We start from the raw sequence: 26,379 nt of genomic DNA, 5'->3' as shown, positions 1-26,379 counted from the left end.
AGCCTTGGGGGGAGGGAGAGGGAGAGAAGTGCAGTAAGAGGGAGGGATCGAAGAAGCGTCAAGGGCCGAGGAAGAGGAGCTGTGGGGGGCGGGGGGAGGAGTATGAGAAAGTGAGGATTGGCATTGGGAATGATAACAAGGAGGAGGAGAAGGAGAAGTAGGTGGGGAGAAGTTGGTGATTGAGGTGATAGTGGGGGAAGATGAGACGAGCGAAAGGGGAGTGATTCTGTGAGGATATTTGGCGGAAAGGAGGAGAAGGAAGAAGAAAAGAAAAGGAGAAAGAGGAAGACGAGAAAGAGAGAACGGTTATGAGTTGAGGAGGAGGAGGAGGAGGATGGAGGGGGAGCAGAGATGGGGGGGCTGTTATGAGGTGGGAGTTTAGTTAGGTATCTTGTTTGGGAGAGAGAGAGAGAGAGAGAGAGAGAGAGAGAGAGAGAGAGAGAGAGAGAGAGAGAGAGAGAGAGAGAGAGAGAGAGAGAGAGAGAGTGCTACATGCGCCCTGTTATCGAGTACCCCTTGCATTCGGTGTCTTTCATGCCGGCGCAGAATGTTGCCTTAATTTTCTCTCTCTCTGTCTCTCTCTCTCTCTCTCTCTCTCTCTCTCTCTCTCTCTCTCTCTCTCTCTCTCTCTCTCTCCTACTGCTATCCCTTCCTCCACCACAGTGCTGCATCGTTATATTTCCTTCTCTATTTCTTCATATTTTTTCTTTTTCCTTCTCTTCTCTTCTTTTCCCTTCCCTTCCCTTCCCTTCCCTTCTCTTCCCTTCTCTTCCACTCTATTCCTTCTGTCCTTTCCTGTCCCTACTCTTCCATTCCTTTTCCGTTCCTCACCATCCGTTTTTTCCTTCCCCCTTCTCTCCAATACCATTTTTTTATTATCTTTCCTTCAATTCATATTCCTTCCCATTCCCTCTCGTCTCGTCTCTTTGCCATACAATACCAGTCTTTCTCTTCTTTCCTTTATTCCCTTCCCTTCCCCTCTGTTTATTCCCTTCCCTTCCCTTCTCTTCCCTTTTCTTCTCTACACCTCTCTTCTCTTTACTTTTTTTTCCCTTCTTCTCTGTCCCTTCCCTTGCCTTCCTTTCCCTTCCCTCCCATTTCTGCTGCAACATTTCCTAACTCCACGATATCCCTGAAAGTAAGGAAATGTTGGGCGTCATTACATTTTTTTTTTCGTTCTTCTTTCCCCCTCATGAGTTTTTGTAATGTTTCTTTTGCGTCACGCCCCAAACATTTCCTCGTTTCCTTCTTTTTCCCACTCTTCTTCCCAACGGAACGTTTTATCCTCTTTTTCTTTCTTTTTTTTTCTTTTGTTCTTTTGGTGCAAAATTATTTCTTCCTCTTGTTTCACAATTTTCCGCTAGTTTTTTTTTTTACTCACGCCAAATGCATTTTTGTTTCCTTTCCGGCAGCGAGTATTTTCGAATCCTGGAAATATTAAGGGCAGGTAAAAATACCTTGCCCGCCACAAACGTAATCTAATAACAACAGGTATGCAGTCTTTTTATTTCTCTCTCTAACCCATAAAAAAAACACCCAAGAAGAAAAATATTCCACATAACATAAAATTAATCTTTTTGCATTAATCTGAATGCCATCTGACGCATCTCAAAAAGCGGAATCATTCCCCCAATTCCTTTTATGTCATTTTTTTTTTCCATTTTTAACATACCGACTGCATGTCCAATGTTTTTTTCATAACATTTTCGGAGGTTGAGGGGGAAAGATATTAGGTTGGAGGGGGAGGGGACAGACCTTTCATGGCTGTCCTGGGGAGGGGAGGGGTGGGGCAAGGGGAAGGGAGGCATAGGCGAAAGATGGAAAGGTCGCCTGGTCATCCAACTTTCCGTCCTGTTTTCAAGGTCATTTAAACGCTGAACTTTACCTTTTGTCCTTTCTCTCTTTTCAGGGAGTCCCGAGGCAGCCTGTGACGAGCCTGTGGCAGCGACACAACAAAAATGGCACGTAGAAAACGATGAGTGCCTGAAATATAGAAAAAAACAAGTTGCCTGAAAGTGCGGGACAAGTTTGACAGCGGCAAAGGGTACGAGGCGCTGCATGTGTGAAATATTCCTGGCGGGAGATACACTGAACTGTGAACAAACAACTTGAAGACAGTCAATATTTACGAGCCTTGATAACCCCGGCATATAATAGCTGAATGTGTGTGTGTGTGTGTGTGTGTGTGTGTGTGTGTGTGTGTGTGTGTGTGTGTGTGTGTGTGTGTGTGTGTGTGTGTGTGTGAAGAATTTAAGACTCAAATTACACAGTGAGTGTTGATGACTCCATTACAGCAATCATAACAGATCACACTGAGGAACAGACAAATGACCGCCGCCAAACGAGGCCATAGCAAGACTAACCACGTGTATCAGTGAGGTTATAATGGAGGCAAGAGATATTAGTGTAAAAATATAAGTGTTGCATTGAGAAGGCAAGGTGGGAGGCGAGCTGGGTGGAAGAAAATACACCACAGCGAGACTCACCTTGACTCTTTTCTACCGATAACACACTTTTTCCATTTACAGCAAACCAGAACACTCAAAAGTCTATACAATAATAAGTAAAGAAACGCAGAGACTGAACGAAAGAGAGAAAAGTGCTGTGCTGTCCGAGCAAAAGACAAAAAATAAAGTTTATACTCATTGACAAGCGAAAGGACAGACAAGCCTGGGCCCAAGAGTCACCCTTGCACCCTCTCTCACCTTCCCTCCCTCTCTCCCGCACCCCGCCATGGAGTCGTGCAGGGCGGGGTGAAGGCACCTGCGGGAACACGATGCAGGTGTGGACACTATCAATGGAGGTGCGGGTGGCGCTCCTTCTCCTCCTCCTCACCTCCACCAACGTGCGGGCGCCTCCTCCTCCTCCCTCCGAGCAAGGTAAGAAAGCTGTTTATTGATGGAGTCGAGTCATTTCACCCACCTTTTTAATTCACCTGCGTGCGCGGCAGATTGATGGCTTCTCCTCCTCCTCCTCCTCCTCCTCCTCCTCCTCCTCCTCGTCCTCCTCCTCCCACTACTTTACAAGGGGGGAGCGTGGCGTTCCTGCCTGTTATTGCCGAAAAATGTCACGCAGCGCGGGAGTAAAGCAAAGCTGCGTGATTTACGAGGCGGAGGTGATCAGGTGCGTTCCTCTTTAAGCCTCGGGTGCTGGTAAGGAAAAGAGGGAAAGTGAGAAGGACAGGTGAACACAGAGACAGAGAAAGGGAGAGGAGAGAGAGAGAGAGAGAGAGAGAGAGAGAGAGAGAGAGAGAGAGAGAGAGAGAGAGAGAGAGAGAGAGAGAGAGAGAGAGAGAGAGAGAGAGAGAGAGAAATGCTGAGATACGAGTATATAGACATGCAAGCAAAATTCAACTTACACACACACACACACACACACACACACACACACACACACACACACACACACACACACACACACACACACACACACACACACACACACACACCAAACACTTCCCTCGCTTCCTGGCATTCTCCAGCAGAGGACAACCAGTTCCGCCTCCTTCACGACCTCCTCCTCCTCCTCCTCCTCCTCCTCCTCCTCCTCCTCCTCCTCCTCTCATCCTCGTCGGTACTAATGGCTCGTGCTATCTATGGCTCGCCCTCCTCCGGGTCCTGCCTGCCATTAAGGAAGCTGCTACATATTTATGAGTCGCAGTATCTTCCCCGGAACGCTTTTATCATGTTTTGGAACGTGACGCTTTTTGTTCGCGTGTGAGTGTGTCATTGTTATGTGCGATTTTTACGAGTATGTGCCATTTTTGTCTCTGTCCGTCTATATATTTATGTGTGGTGCTCTCTCTTATGCTCTCGATCTCGCCCTGGCTCTCTCTCTCTCTCTCTCTCTCTCTCTCTCTCTCTCTCTCTCTCTCTCTCTCTCTCTCTCTCTCTCTCTCTCTCTCTCTCTCTCTCTCTCTCTCTCTCTCTCTCTCTAATAAGATATAAACAAATTTAAGTCGTAGTGGACTTGTCAGATCTCCCTCTCTGAACAAAGCCCTCTGGAAAAATAAGACAATACTGAATACACTCGACTGTACATCCTCTGCCTTAAGAGTCCTGTGCACGCACCCTTTGTGCTTGTTATCTGCAGTGGCCGGCAGCTTAACTTAACCCGGTCGCTTCATATTACTGAGTGTACCAGCAGCGCTTGTTCTCTTTAGCTGTGTACCATATCTTTTCACTGCTCTTGATATTCCTTACACGTCTTTCGCTCTACTGGACCTCTCCCCTCGTGCGTCGTATCCATCTCCATCCCTCTCTAGGTCTTCTCAGTAACCTTACACCCTTTGCTTCAGTGTTGTAAGCCCTTTTTTGTCATTTTCTCCTTCCGTCATTCCTTTGCAGGTCTCCCAGCCACTCCTGCACGACTGGTTCACTCTTTATAGGAGGCTGCAGGGTATTTATTTCCTGTATCTGTGCGTTATCTTGTGAGATTAAATCGCCTCACCTCACCAACTGGTATCAAGAATATTACGTCGTGTATTTCTGTTTTCTTTCTCAAACTTGCATCTGATGGCCACACAGTTAGTTGACGTGGTAATTAGATCATCTTTTTTGCCCACCTCCCCCTTTTTTTTTTCTTAGGGGACTGGCACCTCAATGGGCCTTTTTATGAAACTTTTGTTGCCCTTGGCCAGTACTCCTCTTGTTAAAAAAAATGAAATAAAATACATAATAAATAAATAAAATCTTTCAGACATTCCTTTCAGACAGTTTTTTTGCACTATTTATGCTCCACAAAATCTGTCTACTGAATTCCATGGAGCAGTGATTATATGCAACTAACGAAACTCAGCCACATTTTTCCAGTGCATATTTTCCAAGGATCAGTTCAGGCTATTTCTGCAACACTTCACCACTTCGCTCATTGTCACATTTTCTTTGAAGTTTCTTCCTCTACACGTGATTCCTCGATCTGTACGATTTTCTCAGTAATCGACCTTGGGTTGTGGCGTCCGCATACTTTTATTCACGTGTTATTGATCCTCACCATTCTCGCCTCCACACCTCACCAACACTTTTTTCTCTGTGTCTGTCTGTCTGCCTGGTTGACTGCGTGCCTTTCTGTTTGCCTTTTTGTCTGTCTTTATGTCTCTCTCTTAATGTCTTGTCTCTCTCTCTCTCTCTCCTCTCTCTCCTCTCTCTCCTCTCTCCTCTCTCTCTCTCCTCTCTCTCTCTCTCTCTCTCCTCTCTCTCCTCTCTCTCTCTCTCTCTCTCTCTCACTCTCTCTCTCTCCTCTCTCTCCTCTCTCCTCTCTCTCTCTCTCTCTCTCTCTCTATATATATATATATATATAGAGAGAGAGAGAGAGGAGAGAGAGAAGAGAGAGAGAGAGAGAGAGAGAGAGAGAGAGAGGAGAGAGAGAGAGAGAGAGAGAGGAGAGAGAGAGAGAGAGAGAGAGGAGAGAGAGAGAGAGATGAGGTAAGGAGGGATACACCAAACATCTTTGTTCATTTATTGCAACGTTTCACCTTCGCAAAAGGCATCATCAGGCTAGAAAGTATGAAAAAAACATAATTTTTAGCCTGTTGATGCCTTCTGCTAAGGTAAAACGTTGCAATAAATGAAGAAGGAAGACTGGTGTATCCCTGCTTCCCTCATCCATAACCCGGAACCTGTTCTACTATATATATATATATATATATATATATATATATATATATATATATATATATATATATATATATATATATATATCTATATATATATATATATATATATATATATATATATATTCTGTCTCTGATTTCTTGGTATCTACCATCTTAAATCATATGATCGTTACGTTCCGTAAGAAAACATAAAGGAGGTTACGTAGTGTTTGTTCGGACCCGACGACTCTTCTGCTCCCTCTTTCCGTGTATGCTTGCTGCCATTCCTGAGATGCTTCACCTCCCCGGCAGCGCTCATTAAACATCAGAACGCTACATCCACTCAACGCAAGTATCTTCAGTCCAAAGTAATTTTCATGCATGTCTGTCGAGTCCTTTCCAGCATTCCTCTTCAGACTTCTCAATACTTGAAATAGAAATAGAAACGACTTTTCTTCTCATCATTTTCAACACAAATGTTTAAAGTGAAACACGAAAACGGGACAAATTGTGTCTTTCCTAAAACAAAAGCAGCTTTTTTTTCCTCCATTTTTTTTTCCATACGTAAGAAATAAAAAACTTGCGATATTCTGGAATATGTATAACCTTTGTGTGCCAGTGTTCTTTATATTCCTCACTGCCCGTAACTCTCACCTCGCCTCCTCCCGGCCAATCTTGTACTTCAGCTCTGCCACTTTCGTGATTTGTAATTCTTTAAAATATTCATCCCAACTCTTTTTCTTCGTGCTCCTGTCTTGTGTCAATTCAACATTTACCTCTGGAGTTATTTGTCCCTCTACTTCACTCTTCTTGTATGAACGTTCATCACCTGCCGCCATTTATTTTTCATATGTGTTTTACTATTTCTTTGCTTTCTGTCACTTCAATATTTACACAGGAAAGTACAGGAAATCCTATGCTTCTAAATAGTACAGGAAATGCTTCTAAATTGTACTTCACATTTTTCTACACCTTTTTGTCACGTCTCTCTATCATATTTTCAACTTTTTTTTTTCTCTTCCTCTGTCGTTTTAATATTTACCCCCGTTACTGTCAAAATCATTCTCTTATAAAAGCACCTTAAATTCTTCTATTTGTTTCCTCTCTTCTCACTTAATTTTTCCCTCACTGCAATGTCATCTTCTCTGAACACTGTTTTATGCATGTAGCTCTTTTCTCTTTATTGATTTCGTCTCTCCCTTCTCTTCTACCGCTGCTGTTCCATCCTCTCTCAGCACTATTTTAAACCTCCCTCTACTTCTTCCCTTATCTAATTTCCTACGCTTATTGATTTTCCCTCCGCTTTTCTTGAATTTGCTCCCTCCATAAAATCCGGACCCTCTGTGACCTTTGCAAGAATCAGGAAGCGGTGTTCTTTTCCGATACGTTGTGCTGTCCATCACATCGCGTGTCATCTGTCCGCTCTCTTTGTCTCCTCATCTTTCCGCCCGACCAACCGTATTTGTAGGAAATACGAAAGCAATTTCTACATTAGTATAGAATATCCTTTAGCGTTCGTTGACTCCAGGGACATTATATGCATGAAATGATAATAATAATTCCACCACTTTTCACTCACACACTCACTTGCTCACTCACTCGCTCACTCACTCTATTGTACTCCAAAATACAAGGGATTATTTGATATTATTTTGTGCAGTCGTCACCAGTGTGGAGTTTAGTGGTGGTGGTGGCGTTAGTAGTAGTAGAAGCAGTATTATTATTATTATTATTAGTAGTAGTAGTAGTAGTAGTAGGAGGAGGAGGAGGAGGAGGAGTAACAGTAATAATAACAATAGCAGCAATATCAGTAATAGTAGTAGTAGTACAAGGTTGCGGTAGCAGGAGCAGGAGCATCAGCATAAGCAAGATACTCGTACATAAAAGATAAGAGGCATTAACGAACATTCAAATAATTCATCAGGGGTAATTACGTCGTCAGTCTTACCTGCAGGAAGAGTGACAGCGAGAAATAAAGGCAATATGGGTCGGTGCTTTTTTATATCCAAACGTCGAGACCAATGACCTTGAACTTCCTGATACTTCTTCCCTTTGTATGGCAGAGAGAGAGAGAGAGAGAGAGAGAGAGAGAGAGAGAGAGAGAGAGAGAGAGAGAGAGAGGAGAGAGAGAGAGAGAGAGAGAGAGAGAGAGAGAGAGAGAGAGTGTAAAAGTTAGTCCTATTCTTCGTCTGAAAATAAATTATGGCAAGACTGAGGTACATTCACTTTACACTTCCTTGTGGGTGACCTAGCAGACACACACACACACACACACACACACACTGACATGCACCCGGGCGCACAAGCACACATTATCCATACGAGTACACACGCCAATTTACATACAGTAGCAATATCTGAAGTCTTCGCGCTATGTTATGTAGGTCGCAGTCACTTGGTAGCAGAGACGGTGTGAAGGTGACACAGAAAATCACTTCCTTCCTACGGCGGTCGTGGTTAGAGTGAAGGTTTAACTCTGTGTTTTATTTATTTTTCCTTTTTAGTCTTATTTCTTTGCCGTGCTTCCTTATCGTTCAGCGCGCCAGCTGGGGTGGTGGCGGTGGTGGTAGTGGTGGTGGTGTTTGAGGTGCATGATAGTGATTTATGGTTGTGATGATGGCGGTAGTGGTGCTAGGTGTGATGGTGGTGGTGTTGGTGGGGATGATTTTGATGGTGGTGTTGTTGGTGGTGGCGGTGGTGGTGGTGGTAGCAGTTTCAGGTCACCTCTAAAATCTTGCAGCATTATGAAACGTTCGTCCATTTTTTACCGGTTTTATGGGACAGCAATAAAGAGAAACACTTTTTTACGCTTTATTAAAAGTCCCGTTGACCTGCCTGCATTCATTAATAGTAATAAATATTGAATAGTGATAAAAAGTAAATGGGAAATGTGTACCGCTGATGTTTGCTCAGAAAATGTGAACTCGAGTTGAGTGAACGAATACGTGGAATAAATAGGTTGATGGAATATTTATTTACATGTTATGATTATTCAAAATCCCAGGTATTCTCTGTATTGACACCTTCAGGGAACTGCCTCGCCTCACGTTGAGCACCTCGCAGCAGTAGTAATAGTAATAGTAGTATTCGTAGTGACAAGAGGAAGGAGTGACAGTGCTATATACGATTGCATAGAAAGAGTAAATACTAAGAGATTTGTTCGTGACGAGGGTATTTGTATAGCTAGTGCGTATTTATGGCATTGCCCATTATCCTATTTTAAAGAATTTTTAGTATTCTGTGTTGCTCAGACCTGAATTGAGCAAATCGCGAGCCTCAAAGTTACATAATCCAGCGCTGACTTGCCTCTGTTATATGTATGTACAGACTCCAGTGATCTTCTGTTACTGTTCTAATGTTTTGTTTTGTTTTCATAATTACGACGTAATATTTCAGTAATACTTTAAGACAAAAAATGTAACAGTATCAGGAGAAATAAAAAGATCATGACAGATCATTACGTCCATGAACGCAGCACTGATGTTTATTTATTTTTTTTATATTAACTTTTTCCGTTTCATGAGATAGATTGGATTTACATTATCAGTAAATGCATGGGATTCTGAACCATACAAATATCTAATGCAATAGACTCATACATTGGAATTTTACACGTCAGTGGTTCATTGACTGGCGCATATATATATATATATATATATATATATATATATATATATATATATATATATATATATATATATATATATATATATATATATATATATATATATATATATATATATATATATATATATATATATATATATATATATATATATATATATATATATATATATATATATAATTTCATTCTTGTGATTGGCTTGAATTTTGGTTTATCATTGGCTTTTATTTAATTTATGAATATTGATTAAATTCCATTGTTGACAATACAATGCAAAACGCACTAATAGCAACTGAAAATCAGTAAGTTATAAACGCCCAGCTGTAACGTAGCAGGGTGCGGCGTGCAGGCTCTGCATGGACCATTCAGTGTGCTTGGTTTAAGTGTGGGTGAAGAAACTATAGTAACCTACATACAGGAGAACACAATAGGAGAGAACAAGGCTCCTCCTCGCCCACCTCTCTCCACCTACTGCAGTGCACTCAGCAAGAAAGCATTGGAAAAGAACACTGTATTATTTATAAAGAACCTGAACGTGGAAAATGCGTTGTTGTCCTCGTTGTGATCGTTGTTGCCGTGCTGAAGGGGAAGGCGTTGTGTAATGTTCACTTCATTACTCACGTCCACTTAGCCGCCCTTGTTGGAAGCAGTGTTGTGTGCGCGGCACGTGAGCCTCGTGTGTCTCTTTGGGTCATCAAGTGTGGCTTGCGAAACAACACTGCTTTATGCCGCGCTGTCATGCCATCGCTCATAAAGACAGTGCTATACTGACTCGTGTAATTAAATACAGAACTTACCATGAAACTTCACTTAACTTTATTAGCCTGTATATTCGTTTCTCTCTCTCTCTCTCTCTCTCTCTCTCTCTCTCTCTCTCTCTCTCTCTCTCTCTCTCTCTCTCTCTCTCTCTCTCTCTCTATTTTTCTTTCTTTTATTTTATTAGCTTGTATATCATTTCCCCCTCTTTTTAATTCTTTCTTTCAAATTCAATTCTTTCAAATTTTCTTTCAAAATCATCATGAGCGTGTCTTTACACACACACACACACACACACACACACAAAAAAGCCGTTAAGAGGTCAGTGTATATTCAGTTCCTGTAGCCGAGTGGTTCCCAAGCACGGGGTTCAAAGACACAAGGGGGAGTGAAGTCATCTGCCCAAAAAGTCATCGTTTAAAAATATGCAACAAAATTACTTGATTTGTTCCAATCTAAGTAAATATCTTTGCTTTCCTACACACTACACAGATACAAATTGTAAAAATATGTAAATTTATATAAACAAAATAAAGTTGGGAAAGAGAAGGATGTGTGGGTGTGTTTGAAGCAAGAAAGGGGAGCCATGTAACGTCGTTTGGGAGTCACTGGTGTAGCTGAAGCAAAGCAGTGTGGAGTACTTGTGAGATTTGGTCTCCGCGCTGTGTGTGATGAAATGTCGTAAATCATGTTTTCAGGGAAGTCTCGGAGGAATGGGTTCAGGCGAGGGACTCTTCTTACCCTTGCCAGTCACGTCTCTTGGTTCAGTGTGTGTGTGTGTGTGTGTGTGTGTGTGTGTGTAGTAGTAGTAGTAGTAGTAGTAGTAATAGTAGTTGTAGCGGTGGTGGTAATGGTGGTGGTGGTGATAGTTGCATTAACAGTAGTAGCAGCAGCAGCAGCAGCAGCAACAACAACAATAACATCATCATCATAAACAACAACAACAACAACAACAACAACAACAACAACAACAACAACAACATACCAGCAACAACAATGACACCACCACCACCACCACCACCAACACCAACACCAACAACAACATAACAACAGTAATCATAGTAATGGTGGTGGTGGTGGTGGTGGTGGTCTTGATGATGGTGGTCCGTACAAGAACAACAAAACTTCTATTATTACCTAAACCAATTACCATTAGCATCATCACCATTACCACCACCCAGTTCATTTTTTACCTCTAACACCCTGCTTTCCCTCCTTTCCTCCCTCACCCCTTCTGCTACACACGCACGCTGCCATCCATTAGTTCAATCAGAGCCTCTACATTAAATAGAACTACCTTAATAGCCCTTTCAACAGAAGCGAACAATGTGTTACTCGAGGCAGGACTTTCCCAGCACGTGGAGGAGTGGTGGCAGTAGGGGAAAGGAAGAAAGGGTTTGAAGGGTTTGTGTGAAATGTACTACAGACTGAAGTGAGGAGCGGTGATAGTGGTTGGAAATGGCATTGGTATTTTTATTTTATTTTATTTTATTTCCTGTTATCAATGTTGTTTTTTATTAGCGTTGGAATTGTAGCAGAAGGAATAAGGTCTGTTGTTATTGTTTTAAACGTATATGGATGCTTACATTTACGTTTCAGTTCGTATATGTGTTTAACATTGATAAAAGAAAGGCCAGTGCAGTGATACTGATGAGTTCCCATTCTCATGATCCCAGTCACCGTCCTTCGTTGCCAGAGTGATTCACAATTTGAAATACTTGCGAAAACCATTGGCATTTACATATATTCATTTGTAGGAAAAGTATTTGAACATTTTTATTAAGGCAGGAAATTTTTATTGTCGCATTCGAAATTTTCTAATGCAGCGGCAGTACGTTCGTAAAACATTCTATGTATTTGCCGGAAAAATCCATGAAGCGTTGCATTCACAAATATTGCCTTTGTGTTACACTTCAACAATTTTGTGAACAACAGTGTGTTGTGTTTGGAGCAGAAAGCATGCGAACGGAAATGAAAGTCATCCATGCAACATGAACTATCGAGAACAAAGCAACACATTCCCGAGTGTACGTGCAACATTTGCCTGATGCTGTCAGGGTGAACTGATCTGCGTCACATCGCTAACTCATCAACACCCGCCACGCCCTCTCGCTCCCTGCTCTGCTCGATTCTCACCTCGTACTCCTTCACCTTCCTACCCCTCAAATTTGAAAGATGAAGTAATGCCGCTCATCACTGTCATATGGCACATGTAATAATGATGAGACCAATACCTCTCCTAGCAGAACAATATAAGCAAAAACAAAGCCGTTACCTCTCCGGGACCTCTCACACTCAGCACCCTCCAATGCATAAAGTACCCACGCAACAGTATTTGTAGGTAACAGATATATTGACAATTGCCTCACCTCCCGCAGCGGTCCATCGCACACAAGTACACGGAGACGGTGACGAGCATTGGGGCGAAGTGTTATGTGGTATACGCCCCACACACTTTATTCTTTTTTTCTTTACGAGCAGGCGTCGCGTCCCCCTCACAGTCCTGCGTCAGAGGGCCCCCTAGGAATTCACACATCACAAACTCCGTAGTAAACTTTCACCGGTAAAAATATAAACCAAAAAATCCAACGGGGGCAGAGAGCGTCAGTTTTGGCCTAGCAACTAAATCTGGGCCTTCAGTTGGCGGCTCCCAGCGTCCACCTTCATGCCTCGTGATATATATTAATTAATGCTGGGGCAAAAATTAAATGGGTGCGTGGGGAAGGTGACATGGAAACTCAGGCTGAAGGAGTACTATAATTACATTCCCTTACGTTCCTCCTTTTGGTCATCCTCACAGAATTTCTACACATTAATTTAAATTATACATGTATTCACGTTAGTTTGTATATTCATCTCTTTCCCCAACGTCTTACAATTCCTCTACATATTGCGCCTGGTTTTGTGTCAATTTTGTTTGCTTCTCTTCCTCTTCTTTTCCTATTCATCCTATACTTTCTATCATTTCTCCTATCTTGCAGTTGTAGTAGTAGTAGTAGTAGTAGTAGTAGTAGTAGTAGTAGTAGTAGTAGTAGTAGTAGTAGTAGTAGTAGTAGTAGTAGCAGCAGTAGTAGTAGTAGTAGTAGTAGTAGTAGTAGTAGTAGTAGTAGTAGTAGTAGTAGTAGTAGTAGTAGTAGTTGTTGTTGTTGTTGTTGTTGTTGTTGTTGTTGTTGTTGTTGTTGTTGTTGTTGTTGTTGTTGTTGTTGTTGTTGTTGTTGTTGTAATAGTAGTAGTAGTAGTAGTAGTGGTGGTTGTGGTGGTGGTTATGGTGTAAGTGGTACTAGCACAGGTAATAGTAGTAGTTGTGATGGTGGTGTTAGTGGTACTACAACAGGTAACAGTAGTGATTGTGGTGGTGGTGGTGATACTAGCACTGGTAATAGCAGTGGCTGCAGTTGTTGTTACTAGTGTAAATACATAGAAGCACGCACACGCGCGCGCACACACAGACACATATGCGCGTTCATTCGTTCATATTTCCCGCATCAAAGAACGTTCAATTTTTCAGTTCAGTCATGCGTGGCGAGAGTACGTAGATAGAACGGTTGCCTTTGTATTGAAAAACACGAGGGAAATGTACATGCCCCGCACACACACACACACACACACACACACACACACACACACACACACACACACACACACACACACACACACACACACACACACACACACACACACACACACACAGGGGGGGAGGGGGAGAATGACCGGCTGTAGCTTGAATGCTAACTTTCTCATGAAAGGAAGGAGATTCACACGATGCAGGAAACCACATACACACACACACACACACACACACACACACACACACACACACACACACACACACACACACACACACACACACACACACTGCAGTCTTCCTTCCTTTTCCTGTTTCCTGTTCTTCTTTCCTCTCTCCGCAAGTTCCTTCTTTTCCTTCCTCCTCTTCCCCTCCTCCATCCAGCTTCCTACATCCCCTCTTCCCTCCCGGATTCATTCTGTCCCGCGGTGGCTGTAAAGAGAGTCAGGGTGGCAGCCTTGACACGAGCCTAGTGGAGACCTGAAGAGAAGCCTCCCATCATTTGTTAGGCTTGAAAGTATTAGGACTGTAGAGGTGTGTGTGTGTGTGTGTGTGTGTGTGTGTGTGTGTGTGTGTGTGTGTGTGTGTGTGTGTGTGTGTGTGTTCCCCTTCTTTTATATTGATGGGGATTTGGGGGATGTTGTGTATTTTTTTTTCGCTTCCTTGGTAGACATATTTATTTTGTCTTAAAAAATACTCCTTTCATAACTTCTACTACTACTACTACTACTACTACTACTACTACTACTACTACTACTGCTGCTGCTGCTGCTATTGCTACTATTACTGCCACTATTTCCATTACACCACCACCATCACCACCACCACCACTACCACCAGAGGGTACGTACTAGCACACACTGGAACGTATTTGTCCGGAGTTGATAGCGCGGTGCACGAGAGCAAAGTTGGCAAATGTCAATCTTTTACATGGTAACACTGACAGCCTTTGTACGTATGTTTGGTGTATCGTATCGGCTTCCTCTGTTCCTCTCTGTAATGGTATTCCTCGCGCAGTGTCGCTACGTGAACTGTATTCTTATTCTACTCCTGTCTACAGTAGTGTCGGTCCTGATTTTGTTCTCTAGTGCTCTTTCTTTTCTACTTTTCCGGAAACTTTTAGCGCACGGTCTCAACTTAAGTAGCTCCTCTGACTCCACATGGTAATTTTCGCCTTGTAATAGTTTCAGTGCTGACTTTTGTTCTTGCGTGTTCCTCTTTCTCTTTTTTTTTTTTCTTTTTCTCTTATGACTTCTGAACACACCTTGCGCTCGCACACACACACACTTACACACACACACACACACACAGTTGTATTATTATTATCATTATTATTATTATTATTATTATTATTATTAGTAGTAGTAGTAGTAGTAGTAGTAGTAGTAGTAGTAGTAGTAGTAGTAGTAGTAGTAGTAGTAGTAGTAGTTGTTGTTGTTGTTGTTGTTGTTGTTGTTATAGTACTTTACTGACAGATTCCCGTTCATATAATTAAGAAGACAGTTTCATAATGCAGTTTTAGTTGAAATACTGCAGTCCATAAAACACACACACACACACACACACACACATACAAAGAGTTTAAAGTACAGTCACAGAGGGTGAGTAACCTTTCCCCTCCATCCATTTCATTGTATTTTGTGCCTTTTTGCAATCTTAAGTCCTCTCATACGGGAAAAATCTATCACTTGTTAGTGTATGTTCAGGGTTTGTCAGCAGATCAGTGTGGAGAGTGAGGTAACATGCAAAACACAGTGGAAGAGAGCGCAGGTTACTAGACTCATGGGTTTCTAGAACTGTGACGGTGACTACATATATTTGTGCCTTCATTGACTCCACTCAGTCGTTACCTCCGCCTTTCTCTGAGGACAATGTTCCGAAGCCACGCCATGCTCGCCTTCACCCTCTTTAAGCAGCACCGTATTCCTCTCTGTCGGCCTCTCATACCTGCGATTCTGACTTGTTTTACTTGCTTCATCCTCTTACCTCTTACCCACTTATTTCCTTACGCCTTATTTTCCTCTTTCTAAATTTTTTCTTTACTTTTTTTTCATATTCCTCTCCGTCTTCCAGGGAAAAAATCTCTTGCTCTTGCCACTTTCCTACTTTGCTATACTTCTATTTCTATCTCTTTCAGTCTGTATTGATTTTTCTCCCTCTTTTTTTTTTTTACTTGTGTGTTTATGGATCGTCACGGCAGTATTTTTTTTCTTTAGCTCACGTGACATAGTGCTAATATTTTTACGTCGAGGGGAGTGTCCATGAACCTATGAACTATAAAAAAAAGAAAAAAAATATAGCAGGCTCTCAATTCCTGGTGCTTTTCTCTCCCTCCCCTCAAGAAAAAAAAAAAAAAAAAATCCAGGGAAAAAAGTGAGTTTGAAGGGCTACGTAACAGATTGGCCAGTTTATTTTTCTACAGGTGTTTTGCTGCCACCACGAGCTCCTCCTCGTTATACCTTCCCTCCTTACGTCGCCTGGGTTTTAAGAACAAAGCGATAAGATGAACAGTAACTCACGATTGGGAGATAATTGAACCCATGAATAATGTGCCTCGCTGTCATGAGTGTTTGTGTCTTTCGTGCGTTGCCACCACACTCATACTACTACTACTACTACTACTACTACTACTACTACTACTACTACTACTACTACTTTTTTCTCTATCTCTTCTCTCTCTCTCTCGGTGAATTTGTTTGTTTTGTCACGGCACCCATTGTTTTTTTTGCATTTTTTTTCTCTCTTTCTCTCTCTCTTTCTACTTTTAAATTTATGCATCACCACGACACCTTTTTATTTTTACCTGCGTGTTTTCTCTCTCTCTCTCTCTCTCTCTCTCTCTCTCTCTCTCTCTCTCTCTCTCTCTCTCTCTCTCTCTCTCTCTCTCTCTCTCTCTCTCTCTCTCTCTCTCTCTCTCTCTCTACTATTGTCTATGTATTGTCACGATACTTGTTTTTTTTTCTTAGCTTTCCACGCCACATTTTAAGAGTTAACTATCATGGCCGTCATACACACACACACACACACACACACACACACACACTCTCTCTCTCTCTCTCTCTCTCTCTCTCTCTCTCTCTCTCTCTCTCTCTCTCTCTCTCTCTCTCTCTCTCTCGCTCTCGCTCTCTGAGTAGTACACACATTTCATGAATACTCGTACAGTAACTTTTAACGTATGGAATGTGTTATGATAGGAAGAGAGTAAGTGTGGAATGGTTTACAGAAATTATAAGTTTGGTCACATGGTAAGGAAAGCAGACCACAGACCGATTAAAAGGCCTGGAGAGAACCAGTTGAGGGAAGAAGATTGAGGTTGAGACAGAAAGTGAGATGGAGGGATGGAATTACGGTAGGGCTGGAAAGGATGGGAGTCACACAGGAAGATGCAAGAGACAGGAACAACTAAAGGAGATTCATACATGGCGCCAACCTCTGACTCTTGGGAAAACGGCGAATAATAATAAGTCATGTGAGGGATGTTGGGTAATCTGGTGGAGAGAAGAGACGAGATGAAGCAACCAGACACACTTTGCTCAATGTATTCAATACGCATAGTGATTACATCGGCCTTAATAACCATCTCTCTTTGATCCGAGGTTCAGAGAGTAAAGATTTCGTAATTGCCATAACATTGTTCTAACTTGCCTAACTGGATGACGAAAATATTCATGGTAAAAGTTCACTCTTTCAGGATGTTCGTAATAATGTTATTTTTTTTTTTTTTCTGGTTGATTAACTATCATTCCCTGTTCTCAGAGTTGTGTTAGAGTAAATGATAATTATGGCTTCATTGTTATAAGTATCCTAACTTTGATGACAGAAATATGCATAATAAAAGTTCGCTTATCGCTCATTTGATACATTCGTGAGGGAGAGTCACTACATGAGCTTGAGCAACCTTCACTCTTTGTCCCGAGGCTGCGTCAGACTAAAGAATTCATAACTATCATCTCGGTGGAATCTTCTTAACTTAACGAAACTTAATAAAGGATTACTTACTTAGTGCATTTCTATTATACTTTTATTATTTGGGCTTCAATAACCTTAGCTTATTGTTCCAGTGTTTTGTGAGAGTAAAACATTCATAACGATCATTTCAGCGTTGCAATTTTCCCAACTTGGCTAACAGAAATATGCGTGATAAAAATTCGTTCATTCAATACATTCGCAACGCAGATTATTACATTAGCTTCAATACTCCCAATTCTCAGTGTTGCAACTTTCCCAACTTGATTTCAGAAATATGCATCGTAAAATTCGTTTATTATTAATACCTTGAAGCCTTTAATCCTCCCCCTCCCTTTTACAACAATGCAATGTAATAATTTTTCTGCTGGCTCTCATGCAAGTAATCAAATGTATTTACATCGAGAACATCAAAGTACACGCCAACATTAATCTCATTTATATTATTAAATTCTTTATACGATTGTCAACCGTTGTGTTTGCAAAGTCTGCCAAAACAATATCATGACAGCAAATTTAGTTGTTGTGAGCTTGCAAGTAATTTTGCTAGTTTATTCTAGGCCCTTCCCCCCTCCCCCCAAAAAAAGCGTCCGTTTCAGCTTTCTCTGATTAATTCTACCTTCGTTCAGACACACGTGGCGGTGACAGGATGAACATCCCCACCAGGCCGCTCTTTTCCCGCCCACAGGTAATTCACTGACTCCTTAGTAAACGCGGCACACTTTCAGTCTCAACAGAGCGAGACTTTACTTTTGCATTCACATACGTAGTGGGGACAAGACGGGCTGCGACACATTTTCTGATCCACAAATAATTCATAGCCTCTTTAAAGAAACAACAGTAAACGAAACACTAAAAAAAGAAAAAAAAAAAAAGCAAAATAACATATTACATTTGTCATAGTGATGACTAAACAAACTCTGTCATCATCTCACCAATATTCTGACCTACACATAATTCGCTCCCTTGAAAGGCAATCCAGAACGTAGCACATTTAAAGCCAAAAAAGTAACAAATGTATAAAAAGTCGCATGTTGTTGCAGAAAAATGGAAAGCTTACGGTACGCTGCACACATTTTGACAGCGTTGGCGGGCGACACAATGCGGCGGTGAAATGTGTACCTAGGTGTGAAGCCACGAACCGGGATTACTGCGGATGAAGTGAAGCATGAGTTAGAGCAGAGTTGCAGCTTCCCCCTCCAGCCAGCACAGCACACCCACGCCATGACGTCAGCCGCACTGCCGCCTCAACCAATGGTCCGCAAATTTGAAGCTGCCTAGTGGAGGGAGTACTGCGTGTTTGGCCTTCTCTATAACTGCTGGTGCTGCATTGGCCGGGATATGACGCGTATCCTGGTGTGTTGCTTGTCCCGCCACGTGCATCGCCTCTTCGTGAAGTGCCGCAGGCGAAAGCTGTATATAGTTCGTTCTTGACGTTTACATAAATTTTGGGTTATTTGGAGAATGATGGTGATGGAAGGATGTAACGCTTGAATTTGAGGGAACATAGCGCCATAATGTGTACCATGTATTATTATTATTATTATTATTATTATTATTATTATTATTATTAGTAGTAGTAGTAGTAGTAGCAGTAGTAGTAGTAGTAGTAGTAGTAGTAGTAGTAGTAGTAGTGTCATCATCTACTAAAAAGAATTAAAAGACAAAGTAGAATGTCAAAGCCATAAAAGTGCATAAAAAGTTTAAGAAAATACATATAAAATCTAACAAGAGAGAGATATTTCAAGACTATGGATTACTTTGCTAAAACAACGATACCACCATTCTATGTGCCCCCACAAATTTCGATAAAGACAAATGTTAACCAACCGAAGCACGTGGAAACAGAGAGAGAGAGAGAGAATGTTTGCTTTACGTCATTCACTCAGCCACGTCCAGACATCAAGTTTTTATCTTAACAGAGACACTCCAAATGTCAAGATTAAATGTTGATGAGCGACAGTGTGTCAGACGGTTTTGTCCTAATAGCAAGAAGAGTTTTTGGCAAATTGTAAAATGTATAAAATATTGAAAAGTATTTTTTAAGTTATGCAGTAGTAGGTAGAAGTAGTAGTGGCTACAATAATAGTCGTAAAAATAGTAGTTGTAGTAGTAGTAGTAGTAGTAGTAGTAGTAGTAGTAGTACTAGCAACAATAACAGTACCAGCAGCAGTAACAACAACAACAACAACAATAACAACAACATCAAAAACAACAATAACAACATTACCAGTAGTAGTTGCCGCAGCAGCAGCAGCAGCAGCAGCAGCAGCAGCAATAGCAGTCGACGTAACGTTATAACAAGAATAGATAATGATAAATGATAGAAAGCAGGTTTCATATTAGTAACCAAACAATAGTTCATGAAAGACTGCCGGTAGATTATTGCTGCGAATATTGTCAGTTGTGCATCATGCCCCTCAGTGATGGTAAAGGGGGACCTGCAGCCCAGATCATCCCTTACGTAATAAAGCTGTGTGCCGAGAGAGGGATGAAAGAGAATATTATATGCGTCGAGGCCAAGCCAAGAAGGGTGATTGATTAAAAAAAAATATGTATGAAAGCCTGTGATATTAACGAGACATGAAAATATGGCAGAATAGCTGGAAAAAATGTAAATTCAGTACTCAGATATGTAAGATTCGCTTAAGAAATGGAGTTTGGGAATGGAATATAAATATTTTATATATATAATTCATACACGGCCACGCAAAACTCCTTGAAGAAATAGAGTTAAGGTAGGAAGTGATGGGGTCTGGCAAATAATTTATACATTGGTGTGTAAGATTTTATGAAGAAATGAGGTTTAAAAAGAGTGAAATATAAACTTTTCACAAATAGTCAGCAGTTGGATACACAAGGCTTGTGTAAGTGACAGCCTTGAAAAAAAAGGAAACTTTTTTGACGAAGCAAATGAATCCCACATTCATTTACAAACTGGCATAATAAATACATGGATAGAAAAGAGATGTAGACGTTTTGTAAATAAATAAGGCATCTTTACGTAATAGTCGTTTGAAAATAAATTAGTGGGAATATCATGTTGTGGAAATAATAATATAAATATAAAATCTGTCTGTCTATCTATCTCTCTCTCTCTCTCTCTCTCTCTCTCTCTCTCTCTCTCTCTCTCTCTCTCTCTCTCTCTCTCTCTCTCTCTCTCTCTCTCTCTCTCTCTCTCTCTCTCTCTCTCTCTCTCTCTCTCTCTCTCTATATATATATATATTATTCGATTCACTTTAATTATTAAATTAAAGAAACAATAAATGTTCAAATAATGCCATAAGCAGAAACCAGACAATCGTATCGGAGAAATGAAGCCCGCTAAAAATAATGCAGTAAACAGACAGAGGCCAAGACCACCACCCAGTTCCTGCAGTTTACGTTTTAATCTCAGCGTTATTAAATTATTTTCATTCTGCAAGCTGGCGTTTTCCCTGCAACATATTCTGCCGCTGCTCCTGGCGCGCCGTGACCCTTGGCTTTTTTGTGGCGTGCATACCACACGGCGCAACGCAGGAAACGTTGTTATAACTTTATGAGGGACAGAAGCCGCCGCTTTGCTCCTCCACCCGCCACTGTGGATTGTAGATGACCCCTGCACTGCCGCCTCAGCCTGTACTAAGAAACACAAAGGAAGAACATGCAATGGTGAGAACGTTAGCCCATGCGAGAGTGTTTGTGATTGCACGTCTTGCTGGAAGTATTCTGTTCATGTCCACCTACTTGTTTCTTCTCATAAACCTTGATGTATGAACTGGTGGCCAACACACACACACACACACATGTGCAGGAATGAGGAAGCAAGTAATCGGTAAATCGAATGAGAAAGAAAAGAAAAACACACTTGTAAAACGGAAGTGTTTCCTTGTCACACACACACACACACACACACACACACACACACACACACACACACACACACACACACACACACACACACACACACACACACACACACACACACACACACACACACTTTGCATACTAAAACATGGTTGTTGACAGACTGCCGCTGTTTATTCTCTTTTCTAAAACAACTTTTACTTTCTTCTCTCTCTCTCTCTCTCTCTCTCTCTCTCTCTCTCTCTCTCTCTCTCTCTCTCTCTCTCTCTCTCTCTCTCTCTCTCTCTCTCTCATCCGCCACATCTGCATAAAGGAAGAATCCGCCTCGCTCAAGGGCTCTGTGAATGTGGGTTGGTTGCGTCGCGCCTGGATGCGAACTGTTCCTCTTTGTATAATTCAAGGCCTCTCCTCTCGGGTCGCCGACTTACTCTTGTTTTTTCTGTCCATTTTTCACGTCTTTATTTTTTTGGGTAAGAAGCTTCAAGTGGAGGTTTCTTGTACTCGCGTGATACGAATTTTTAAAGCGTGTGTTTTGTGGGGAAGGCGTGGAGTGTTTGCTTAGGTTATTTATGGATCTTCTACTTCCTTTTTTTACGTTTTATTATGACTGCAGTATGTACGGTGTGAGAGAGAGAGAGAGAGAGAGAGAGAGAGAGAGAGAGAGAGAGAGAGAGAGAGAGAGAGAGAGAGAGAGAGAGAGAGAGAGAGAGAGACCACTTCAGACTTCTTGGAATGTAAAAAGAAAAAGGTGAATAAATAACGTGGCATCGTCTGTATAACTCAAAACTATGGAAAACTTCACTTCCACTTCAGCCAAGTTTATTAAGTCTTCCTTTTATGACTTTATCCTCTCCCTCTCTCTCTCTCTCTCTCTCCCTTCATTTTTAATCCGACTCCTCAACCCTGCCGGCTTTCATTTCCCTCTCGACTCACTCTGGCCCCAAAAATGCGTCCGGGAGGAAGGGAAATTCATAATAACACATCAGAGTGTTGACAAAAAGGGGCCTATCGACCTGCTTGGCTTTAATATCGCCGAGCCTCTGATAAGGTATACGGAAGGGGAAGCAACGCACCACCGTATCCTCCCTTGTCTATTATAAAACACTGCCCCTGTCTCCACCTTCCCTTTTCCTGCTATCCCGTGTGTCCGTGTGTCCCTTCACCTCTTGTTCTCCCGCCTTGCTATCACTGTTATCACTTCCCCGTCTTTCGCCTCTTGTTCCCTCATTTCTTTCTACTCGTTTCGTTCTCCATTTTTCTTCGTCATTCCCAAGCGGCAGTCTCTTTTTTCTCCGTTCTTTTTTTTTTCCTCTTCTGTTTTCATCCCTCTACATATTTTATCTTTTTCAAATCCCGTCACTTTTCATCTCTCTCTCTCTCTCTCTCTCTCTCTCTCTCTCTCTCTCTCTCTCTCTCTCTCTCTCTCTCTCTCTCTCTCTCTCTCTCTCTCTCTCTCTCTCTCTCTCTCTCTCTCTCTCTCTCCAGTTTTCTTTCTCATCCTTTCACTTATTCTTCCCTTCTATCTCCCCAGTCTCTCTTCCCTCACTTCTTCACCCATATCCTTGACACCTTTCCTTCCCCCCGGCTCTCCTTGGCTCCCATCAGTAGCAAAGGCTCAAGGTAGGAAACTTATCCTCTCTCGCTCCCTCATTTTCCTTTAAACTTAGGCGTCGGAATCTTTAGTCGTCACATCAACATTGGTAACACGTCTCGCTCGCGCCTTAATAAGCCTGTGAACCGTGAGGATAGGAGGAGGAGGAGGAGGAAGAGGGGAAGAGAATTTGTAGGGGATAGACTGAAGGAGGAAGAAGGAGGAAGAGGAAGTGGGAAGAACATGAAGAGATTGTACGAGGAGTAAGAAGAGCAAGAGGAAGATGAGAAGAATTTCTTGGGGGATGAACTGAAGGAGGAAGAACTGAAAAAAAAAGGAAAAAGAAGAGAAAGTGAGGAGAATACGAAGAGATGGTATGAGGAGGAGGAGGAGGAGAAGGCAAGGGGAGAATAAGAGGAAGTGAGATAAATATGCATGAATAAGCAGGAGGAAGAGGAGCAAAAAGAGGCATTACGGAGGTAGAAGAGGAAGTGAGGAAAAGAGAAGCATATACTGCATAGATAAGAAAGATAAACAAGAACAAGAAGAGGAAAAACAGACTTGAGACAAAAAAGGAAAAAGAGCTGGAGAGAAAAAGAAAAAGACAATAAAAAAGAGGAAGCTAATAAAAGAAGATAATAAAGTTTACGAGTACGGAGGAAGAGGAAGAATATGTAGAGGCAAAGGAAGAGAAAGAAATAATACAAAAGAACACATACGAAGAATAGACAGGAAGAGGAAGAAGATGAAGAAGCTTTAAAGGAAGAAGATGTGAAAATGAAGGCGATATATAGACGAGAAAACAAGTAGCAAGGAAAATCATGTTGAGAATATGGATAGAGGAGGGAAAATAGGAAAATTAGAAATTGAGAAGGAGACACAGAAATAGACAGGGTAGAGAGGCAGCGGGAGAAACTTTTAAATCATTATGAGGATGTTAATGAACGGTTTACGACACAATGAGGATAAAATAACAAAGTAAAAGATTGTTGGAACCAGTAAAAAAGAATAATAGACTTTAAAAAATATATGACACGGTCTCTTTAACTCACATTCACAGAAAAAAAAAAACACGAGAAAATACGAAAAAAACACATACCTAACACCATGTATCTTGTGGAAAAAAAAGCGACAGATAAGAATATTTTCCATAAAGAAGAAAATTAGACGAGAGAGAGAGAGAGAGAGAGGAGAGAGAGAGAGAGAGAGAGAGAGAGAGAGAGAGAGAGAGAGAGAGAGAGAGAGAGAGAGAGAGAGAGAGAGAGAGAGAGAGAGAGAGATGAAAAAAACCTTTACGAGGAAAAATATATTAACATTTTATACGCCTTTGAAAGAGAAGCAGATGAAGAGGGACTAACAGGGCAAAAAACTCTAATAGAAAACCAACACTGGAAATGGAAAACACGAGGGAGGGAAGAGGAAAATAAGTCCCGGCAACGGAGACAGGCGGTGGGTGGGAGGAAAACCGGGAGCAGGGTGAGTATGGGAGACATGGGGGAGGCGGAGGGAGAAGGGCAGCTGAAGAAGAAAGAGAGGAGGAAGACAAATGGCCAATAGAGATGGAGATATTAAACGCGGAGACCCGGTAACCATATAGATGACGCTATTATGGGCCATGAATCAGAGGGTTGATGGAGTAGAGAAGAGGATGGGAAAGGTGAGGGAAGGGAAGGCAAGGGAACAGGGTATGGAAGGAGGAAGGGGCCGTGTCTTTATTAGCTTGGAATGGAAGGATCGTGGCGTCCTCCATAGAGAGAGAGAGAGAGAGAGAGAGAGAGAGAGAGAGAGAGAGAGAGAGAGAGAGAGAGAGAGAGAGAGAGAGAGAGAGAGAGAGAGAGAGAGTTATACAGTTTTGGAAAGAAATGAATATATTTTCCAATTTTTATCCTCAAAGACAGTAGAGAAAGAGAAAGGAGAAGGAATTACGTATTATGCAGTTTTAATCGAAATGAATATATTTTCTATTCTTAGCCTCAAAGATAAAAGAGAGAGAGAGAGAGAGAGAGAGAGAGAGAGAGAGAGAGAGAGAGAGAGAGAGAGAGAGAGGAGAGAGAGAGAGAGAGAGAGAGAGGGAGGAATGAAAGTTCTGTTAGCATCATTGAGGGAGGGAAATAAACCGTTGTTCATTTATTCATGAGTTTGTCACTGATGCATTTATTCATTTCTTCTATCATCCTTTATGTACAGAGGAGACTGGTTAAGGACCACACAAATTCCTGGTTCTTAAAAGATTTATTTACAATTACAGACCAAGAACCTCAGACCAATGCTTCCACTCTCTTTCTTTCTTGGTCTTCACTAACTCACACAATCAATAGTACATTATATACTAATGGCCGAAGACAGACTTGCCAGGTTACATTACGAGGTAGTTAGTCTCTGTAAACACGGGGAACCTTTTACAGCCAAGTCTAAGCTGCCACTCACTCAACGGATTGTCATGTTTATCCACGAAATCAAAATATCACCTTTCAATCCACTACGCGTTTTTCTGCGTCAGTGTTAAACTTTTATTCCTTGAGATTCGCCCGGCAGCGCTTCAAAGATTCATTACGGAAGCGCATACTGCTGGTAAATAAATGGGCGTGTGGAAATGGTGTGTGCATCCTGAACATTTACACGGACGCCTTGCTCATCATTATCTTCTCACTCACCGGTGGGGTAAGTTTAATCAGTGAGTGTAGTGTCTTCTTTTCAAGCTCAATTAGATGAACAGGTGCAATTTCAAAGAGTAAATTCGAAAGGCGGAGGTAATAACAGAGTAGGATGTATAGTTCAAAGCGTTTACTGTCTCTGATTAAGGTTTTCTTTACTACAATCACCAAAGGCTCCTTACATTAATGAAGAAGTTCAGTTTTAGTCTGTAATTTTAAAAGACGTGACTAAAAGCAGAAAGTGATCGGTGCCTGTGGATTAGTTTTTCTACTTTATAATTTCTCAGGGTTCCTCAAATTAATCAACAAGTGCTCTCCTTAGTGTAAAAGTGCAGTTTTAGTATATAATTTCAAAATACGCCAACTTTAACAAATAGTAAAGTCTTTCGGATCTTTATTTCCTCTTGATTAGTTTTCTCCACTAAAATCTTCCAGGATTCCTGAAATTAATTATCAAGTGTCGTGCTCTCATTAGTGCAATTTTAGTCTGTAATTCTTAAAGACACCGCTAGCAGAAAAGTGTCCAAACCTTTCAGTGTCTGTGGTTTAGCTTTTCTCCACTACAGTCCTGTTAGGGTTCCACAAATTAATCAGCAAGTGTCGTGCTCTCATTAGAAGTCTTAATCAGTCTTGTTTAAGAATGCAGATTGACATTCAAGCTCTAAAACTCGCTAATGGATTACACGGACACAACTTGCTAGAGCAGGAGGAGGAGGAGGAGGAGGAGGAGAGGAGGAGGGGAACGAAGTATTGGGTGCTTCATTCATCCGGTGACGAACTGTG

The 26,379-nt window shown here is 41.6% G+C and overlaps 1 pseudogene; it reads left to right on the top strand.

Moving 5' to 3' along the window:
- The window catches only part of LOC135101687 (zwei Ig domain protein zig-8-like), a 58,692-nt pseudogene that overhangs the window by 20,437 nt on the left and 11,876 nt on the right, over positions 1–26,379 (top strand).

The sequence above is a fragment of the Scylla paramamosain genome, chromosome 6 (genome assembly GCF_035594125.1).
Source record: "Scylla paramamosain isolate STU-SP2022 chromosome 6, ASM3559412v1, whole genome shotgun sequence".
Classification (NCBI taxonomy): Eukaryota; Metazoa; Arthropoda; class Malacostraca; order Decapoda; family Portunidae; genus Scylla; species Scylla paramamosain.
Note: the sequence above shows the minus strand (reverse complement) of the source record. Positions and strands in the feature narration are given on the sequence as shown.